Consider the following 7429-nt stretch of genomic DNA (forward strand, 5'->3'; position numbering starts at 1 on the left):
CATTCGGATCGGATCGGGTCCGTTCGATAAACCCAGACCTAATCCAGAAAATGATTCAGGTCCAATTTTAGGATTCGATCCTGTTGCCCAGAGATGGTCACCCAAGAGGGGGGTGAATTGGGTGTTTTAAAACTTTTTGACTATTTAAAAGGTAAAACGCACAAATGAATGAACTAAAGCAAAGATAGAGGTATGAAAACAACCAATCGCAAACACACGGTTTTATAGTGGTTCGGAGCTTCCACTGCTCCTACATCCACTCCCCAAAGCACCTTTGGGAATTTCCACTATAATCCAAGATTACAGTCCGGTAGTTTTGCGAGTGCACTACCCAACTCGTTGTTTTACACCGGGCTAACAACAAACCCTATAACCCCCAATTTCACCTAGGCTTGGGACGCCTTTCCCTTGTTCCAAGTCCCTTGACTGGAACAAGCACGATATTGAAAGAGTTTTACAAAAGATTGGAAAGCTCTAAATAAGCAAATATAACAATGATAAACTTTAAAACCCGGAAGAATCCTTTTGCCGTTGGAAGCGTGGAAAATGATGATTCTTCCGATGTGGATCGCGTAGGCTTGAGTGTGAGCTTTGAATCCCGAGCGGAAGAGAGTAGTCGAGCTTGAAATCAGTTGGGAAGCTTGAAGGCACTTGATTTCTTCACTTGAATGCACTAACTCCCTTGAACCTCTCTCTCTTGCTTCTCTCTTGAATGATCTTGTGTTGGGTTGGTGAGAAGTTGTTGAGAAGCACTTAAGAGGTCCCTTTTATAGCCCAAAAAGCAAATATAGCCGTTAGAGATAAAGTAAAAGAGATTTGAAATTCAAACCAAACCTGCAAAAGTTGTCAGTCGCGTTCCAGGCGCTCCGGAGACGTCTCCGCTTCAACGAGAGACGTCTCGGCTACAAGATTTTACTTTTGACGTTGTTTGGGGTCGACTCGGCGCTTTACGGGGACGACTCCGCTGATGAATGGTTTGAATCCTTGTTTTTCTGTTTTTCTGAGAGGGTCGTCTCGGCACTTTACGGGGACGTCTCGGCTTGTTCGTGCTTTTTGCATGGGGACGACTCCGCTCCCTCGGGGACGACTTCGCTTCTTTATCTCCGAAAAATATGTCTTCTGGAATTCTCTGAGAGAGTCGACTCCGCTCTTTCAGGGGACGTCTCCGCTGCTTTGTCACCGAAAAAGACATTCTCTGAAAAACCCTGAGAGAGCCGACTCCGCTACACTAGGGACGACTCGGAAACTCAGCTTTTTAACTTGCGGGGACAACTCCGCGTACTGTGGGGACGGCTCGCGCGTATCACTTGAAATCTGCCTTTCTGCCGCCACTGAGAGAGTCAACTCCGCTACTGAGAGAGTCGACTCCGACCCTGCGAGACGCCTCGCCAGGTGCCGGGGACATCTCCAAGTGTGCCAGTTCTTCCGGTTTGTGCCAGAGACGTCTCTGAGACTATCCGGAGACGTCTCGGCTGTCCCTGATCTGTTTTCTTCATCTCAAAAATTCTTCAATAAATCCTTAAAAATTATGGGAACTTGCTTAGACATTTCTTAATAATATTCTTAATAAAACACATGAATTCCTCAATTAAATTGTTAAGATAAATGAAATTATACTCTAGTGTTTTGTATTCATCAAAATCCATTAGGGGGTCAACAATCTCCCCCTTTTTGATGATGACAAAACACTGAGTATATGCAAAATTTGAATTTTAAACATATACACAGTATTTGATCAGATGTACAAGTCTAATGTTTTGATTAGAGCTAGATACAATGTGCATAATTTAAAATAGTCAATTTTCAGTTCTATCCTTATGCATAAAATTAATCTTAATAGCTCTTGAGCAATTTTAGCATATCAACTGAATTTGAATCAAGTTAAAATGAAATATTGATGCTAAAGATAATTAAAAGCTAAGTTCTTTTTGACTCCCCCTTTCTTTTCCAGAAGGGCAATTATCTTAAAGCCAATATTCTTCAATTTTATCTTTTCTAATTCAACTTTGGAGTATGAATTTCATATTTTGCATTCCAATGTATCCAATATCCATATTGGTTCTACTCAATATATAAGTTCTATAAGTTCTATTATATCTACTCCCCCTTTTTGTCATCAACAATGAAGGGGACAAATTATCCTTAGGTGCTTAAAGCATACTTCCTAGTAAAATTCAGCATATTTCCATGAACCACTCAAGGATATTCAAGTTGTGCTCCCCTTGTCCAAGTTATTTCTATTAATGAATTTAGTCATTCATATCACTCCCCCTTTGTTTTGGTATTCATTTCAGACTCCTCTTTTTGTTAATCATAGTTATCACAAGATGTGCTCCCCCTATGTCATATGCATTGATAAGTTGTGTTAAATTTTACCACTTAAGGCATGCTATGAGATTTTTATGGCACATCACAATCACAGAATCACATACACAGAGTTAGCAATGTACACAAAGTTTCAAAAGAAATTGTATTCATGTATCATTGTAAACCTTTGAAGTCAGTACAAAGTTAAGAGAAGAAATCATTACAAGTATTGATTTTTAATACAAAAAGTGTTTCAAAATAGCCTAGGGTTTACAAAAAGAAGATCCCTAGATGTCTACAAAATGTCCCTCATCGGCGACGTTGCTCATAAGCCCTAGCAGCTGCATCTATGAAAGCATTGATGGAATCTAGCAGTGTTCTGAATTGATCTCCCTGTGACTGATGGAAGGCTGCCACTAGTGCTTCAAATTCTATGGTTGCCCTTTCAATTCTTCCTCTAAGTTGGGCAACCAAGGTGCCCACATTTCCTCCAGGGCTTGTCAACTCTTGAAGGCTATTTGAGATGCTCCTCAAGTCATCCTTTAGCTCGATGGATCTGAAGGTTTGGGTGGCACTCACACCAACTAGTTCTTGCGCTGTAGCTTCTATTTGAGCTCTAATTTCCTTCAGCTCTTGTAGAATCCCTTCATGTGAAGCTCTGATAGGGGCCAACTCAGTAGAGATCATCGATCTCATTTCCTCCCTCATTTGCTGGCATCTCACAGATGCTAAAGTGCGCATCTGGTCTTCGGATAGGGAGAAGGGCCCACTGACTGGAGGAGGTGGTGGCATGGATGTGGAAGGTCCAGCTGAGCTGGAGGGTACATCAGGATAATCCATGTGGCTATGTGGAGGAGAGTGATGGTCAGGCTCCTGAAGTGGGAGCTCAGGCTCTAGGGTTTGAGCTTTTCTCTTTGGTACCTTGACCCATGACCCATCTACCTTGTGAAACTCCATTCTACGCATTGTGCTCTCATTATAATAGTCGGTATTTCTCAAGGATTTTGCAGGCTCATTTTCTGGAATGGGTACTTTGAAATGTTTGAAGAGTAGGGTAAGGATCATCCCATAAGGTATGCTAAACCTAGAATACCTATGACATGTAGCAATGTAGTTCAACATGAGTCTAGGGAGGTTTAGAGGAATCCCTAGTAGGATATGGTGCATGATAACTAAATCTCGCTCCGAAACAAAATCGAAGCGACCGGTTTTAGGAAACAAGACCCGGTTGACAATACTTAGAAGTAGTCTCATTTCGGCATTTAGGTCTTGGGAGTTGACTACATCAAGAGGGCCGCAGTCCTCTCTTCCTAGAAGCAAATTTAGGGCTATTTTCCTTTGGGGATGTGATGTCGGAGCCTCACCATCTTTAGGAATTTGCAGAACAGTGGATAGAATATCCTCATTAATTTCTACCAATGTCCCCCGGACATATGCAGTGTACCCTAAGTCCCCTAAGGCCATATTGCTAAATAGTTCTCTAACTAGGCCAGGGTAGGTCGAGGTATTGAGGGTACAAAGGTATTCCCACCCTTGGGCACGGAGTCTCTCTCCAATAGAGAACCCCTCACTACCTAGAAATGCAAAGTCTATGTACCTACCGGTCGTCACTGTGCGATTTGCACAGGAAATGGTCGTGGTTGGCGGAGCAACCGGAGGAGACGGCGCGGAAGGTTCTTCCCTCCGTTCCTCACCGTCGGCCGCTGCCCTAGGACGCCTCCCACCAGTCCTCCTAGCTCTTTTAGGTGCCATTGAATGGAAGACCTAGGGAAATGGGGAGAAAGAGGCTAGGGTTTGTGTTGGAGAGAAAATGGAGGCTAGGGTTTTTGTTTTTGTCGGGGATGAAAGGGATAGCTCGGGTCGGCTCGAGCTGTTTCGACCTATTTTAAAAACCCTCGTTCGGTCCCCGAGACGTCTCCGCGACTAAGGCGAGACGTCTCGCCGGGGGGACGTCTTTACGATTTGCCAGAGACGTCTCCGGCACTGAAAAATTTCAGACTGATTTTTTTATCTTTTCCCAATTTGTTTCATTTAATCACACTAATTATGATTTCTTTAGGTGAATACAGAATGAGTTTGTTTGTGATCCTCCCCCTTAATAATACATCCTATAGAGGTTTGATAATGATTTTTGAATTATTAATGTTGAAATGAGGAATGTTTGACCAAATTTCGAATACCTATGAAATAGGCTCTGAAAATATCTCTATGAAGAGTCCAAGGGAGGGTAACCATCCTCCGGAAAGTCAAACAGTTCGTCATTTAGCTTAGATGGATTCATGCTTTCACTTATGTTGACCTTGAGGTGGATTACTAGTTTTTTGAGTAGCAAGGCATTGCAATACAAGTTGAATTTATTTGCTAGGGTCATACAAGCTCAAAGCATTTCTTAAGAAGTTGAACCTGGCTTTGTAAAGATATCGGCCAATTGATTTTCAGTACATACATATTCAATCATCACATCATTTTTCAGCACATGATCCCTAATAAAATGATGTCTAATCTCTATATGCTTTGATTTAGAGTGTTGGACAGGATTTTTTGTTAAATTAATTGCACTTGTATTATCACATTTAATTGGTATGTTGTCCATTTTGATGCCGAAGTCTTCAAGTTGTTGCTTAATTCAAAGAACTTGGGCACAACAGCTTCCAGCTGCAATGTACTCAGCCTTAGCTGTAGACAAGGCAACTGAATTCTGTTTCTTGCTAAACCAAGAAACCAAATTAGCACCCAAGAATTGACATGTGCCACTTGTGCTTTTTCTGTCGAGTTTGCACCCGGCAAAATCAGCATCGGAATAAGCAATTAAATTTATGTCAGATTGTTTAGAATACCATAAGCCTACATTAGATGTCCCTACTAGATATCTAAAAATTCTTTTAACAGCTTGCAAGTGTGATTCCTTAGGACATGCTTGGTATCTAGCACACATACAAACACTGAATAATATATCTGGTCTACTAGCAGTAAGATAAAGTAAAGAGCCTATCATACCTCTGTACAATTTACAGTCTATACTTTTACCTTTTTCATCTTTGTCAAGCTTGCAACTTGAGCCCATGGGTGTGCTGATTTCCTTTGCATCCTTCATCTTGAATTTTTTCAACATTTCCTTGATATATTTGGATTGACTGATGAAGATGCCTTCCTCTGATTATTTTATTTGTAGCCCAAGGAAGAAGTTGAGCTCACCCATCATGCTCATTTCAAATTCTCCCTGCATAAGCTTGGCAAACTCTTGACAAAGACTATCATTAGTAGCACCAAAAATTATATCATCCATATAAATTTGTACAAGCAATAAGTCATTTCCTTTTCTTTTAATGAAGAGGGTTTTGTCTACATTTCCTCTCTTAAATTTATTTTCAATTAGAAAATTACTTAATCTTTCATACCATGCCCTAGGGGCTTGCTTAAGTCCATACAATGCTTTATGCAATTTATACACATAATCTGGATGTAAGTGATTTTCAAAACCTGGAGGTTGTCCTACATAAACTTTCTTCATTATATAACCATTTAAAAAAGCACTTTTTACATCTATTTGATAGAGTTTAAAATCCATGAAGCATGCATATGCCAAAAGTAGTCTAATAGCTTCTAATCTAGCAACAGGAGCAAAAGTTTCATCAAAGTCTATTCCTTCCTCCTGATTATAACCTTTGGCAACTAGTCTAGCTTTGTTTCTTATGACTATTCCATCTTCATCTAGTTTATTTCTATACACCCACTTGGTGCCTATGATTGAGACATTAGGGGGTCTTTTCATTAAAGTCCAAACTTCATTTCTTTGAAATTGGTTTAATTCCTCTTGCATAGCATTCATCCAATTAACATCTTTTTCGGCTTCTTCTAGTGATTTAGGCTCTATTTGTGAAACGAAAGCAAGATAATTACTAGTATTTCTTAGAGAGGATCTTGTCCTTACCCCTTGTGAAGGATCACCAAGAATTAGATCTTTTGGATGACCATGTGCATACCTCCATTCCTTAGGAAGATCTTGATTTCTCAATGGAGGTTGATCTTCTTCATCTTGCTGAATTGTATCTTCTTTGATCTCATCCTCATGTTGTTTGTCTTGTATGGAGAATTCCTTCATTCGGTCTTCAAGTATACCTGCATCACCATCTTCTTCTTTTCTAGAAGAATCTCCATTAGCTTCATCAAAAACAACATGAATTGATTCTTCAACAACGAGAGTTCTCTTGTTGAAGACCCTGTATGCTCTACTAGATGAGGAATAACCTAAGAAGATCCCCTCATCTGATTTAGCACTAAATTTGCTTAGATTGTCCTTTCCATTATTTAAAATAAAACACCTACAACCGAACACATGAAAGTAACTTATATTGGGCTTCTTATTTTTTATTAGCTCATAAGGTGTTTTCTTTAAAATAGATCTAACTAATGCACGGTTTAAAATGTGACATGCAGTATTTATTGCTTCAGCCCAAAAATATTTTGGTAGATCCGATTCGCACAACATGGTACGAGCCATATCTGCTAGTGTGCGATTCTTCCTTTCTACCACCCCATTTTGTTGGGGTGTCCTAGGGGCCGAGAAATTGTGATTGATACCATTTTCGTCACAAAACTTTTCAAAGTGCTGATTTTCAAACTCGGTACCATGATCACTCCTAATTGCTTTTAGTTTAAGATTGAGTTCATTCGAAACTCTATTATGAAACTTGATAAAAGCGGAAAAGGACTCATCTTTATGTGCAAGAAATGAAACCCATGTAAAGCGTGAAAAATCATCAACAATTACAGGACCAAATCTCTTACCCCCTACACTAGCAGTTCTAGTGGGTCCAAATAAATCCATGTGAATTAGTTCTAAGGGTTTTGTTGTTGAGACTATGTTTTTAGGCTTGAAAGAGCTTCTCGTTTGTTTCCCTAATTGACATGCAGCACAAATTTTGTTCTTTTCGAAATCTATCTTTGGTAGTCTTTTGACTAGATCTTTTGTAATCAATTTAGAAATTAAATCCATGCTAGCATGTCCTAACCTACGATGCCATAACCAACTAGTCTCATTGACTTTGGGATCCATGGCTACAAGACATTGGCCATCCTTCATGGTGAGATCATCAAGATCTACCATGTAAATATTTCCATG

The sequence above is a fragment of the Phoenix dactylifera genome, chromosome 7 (assembly GCF_051530095.1).
Source record: "Phoenix dactylifera cultivar Ajwa chromosome 7, Ajwa_hap1_PhDact_Kaust_v1.1, whole genome shotgun sequence".
NCBI classification, from domain to species: domain Eukaryota; kingdom Viridiplantae; phylum Streptophyta; class Magnoliopsida; order Arecales; family Arecaceae; genus Phoenix; species Phoenix dactylifera.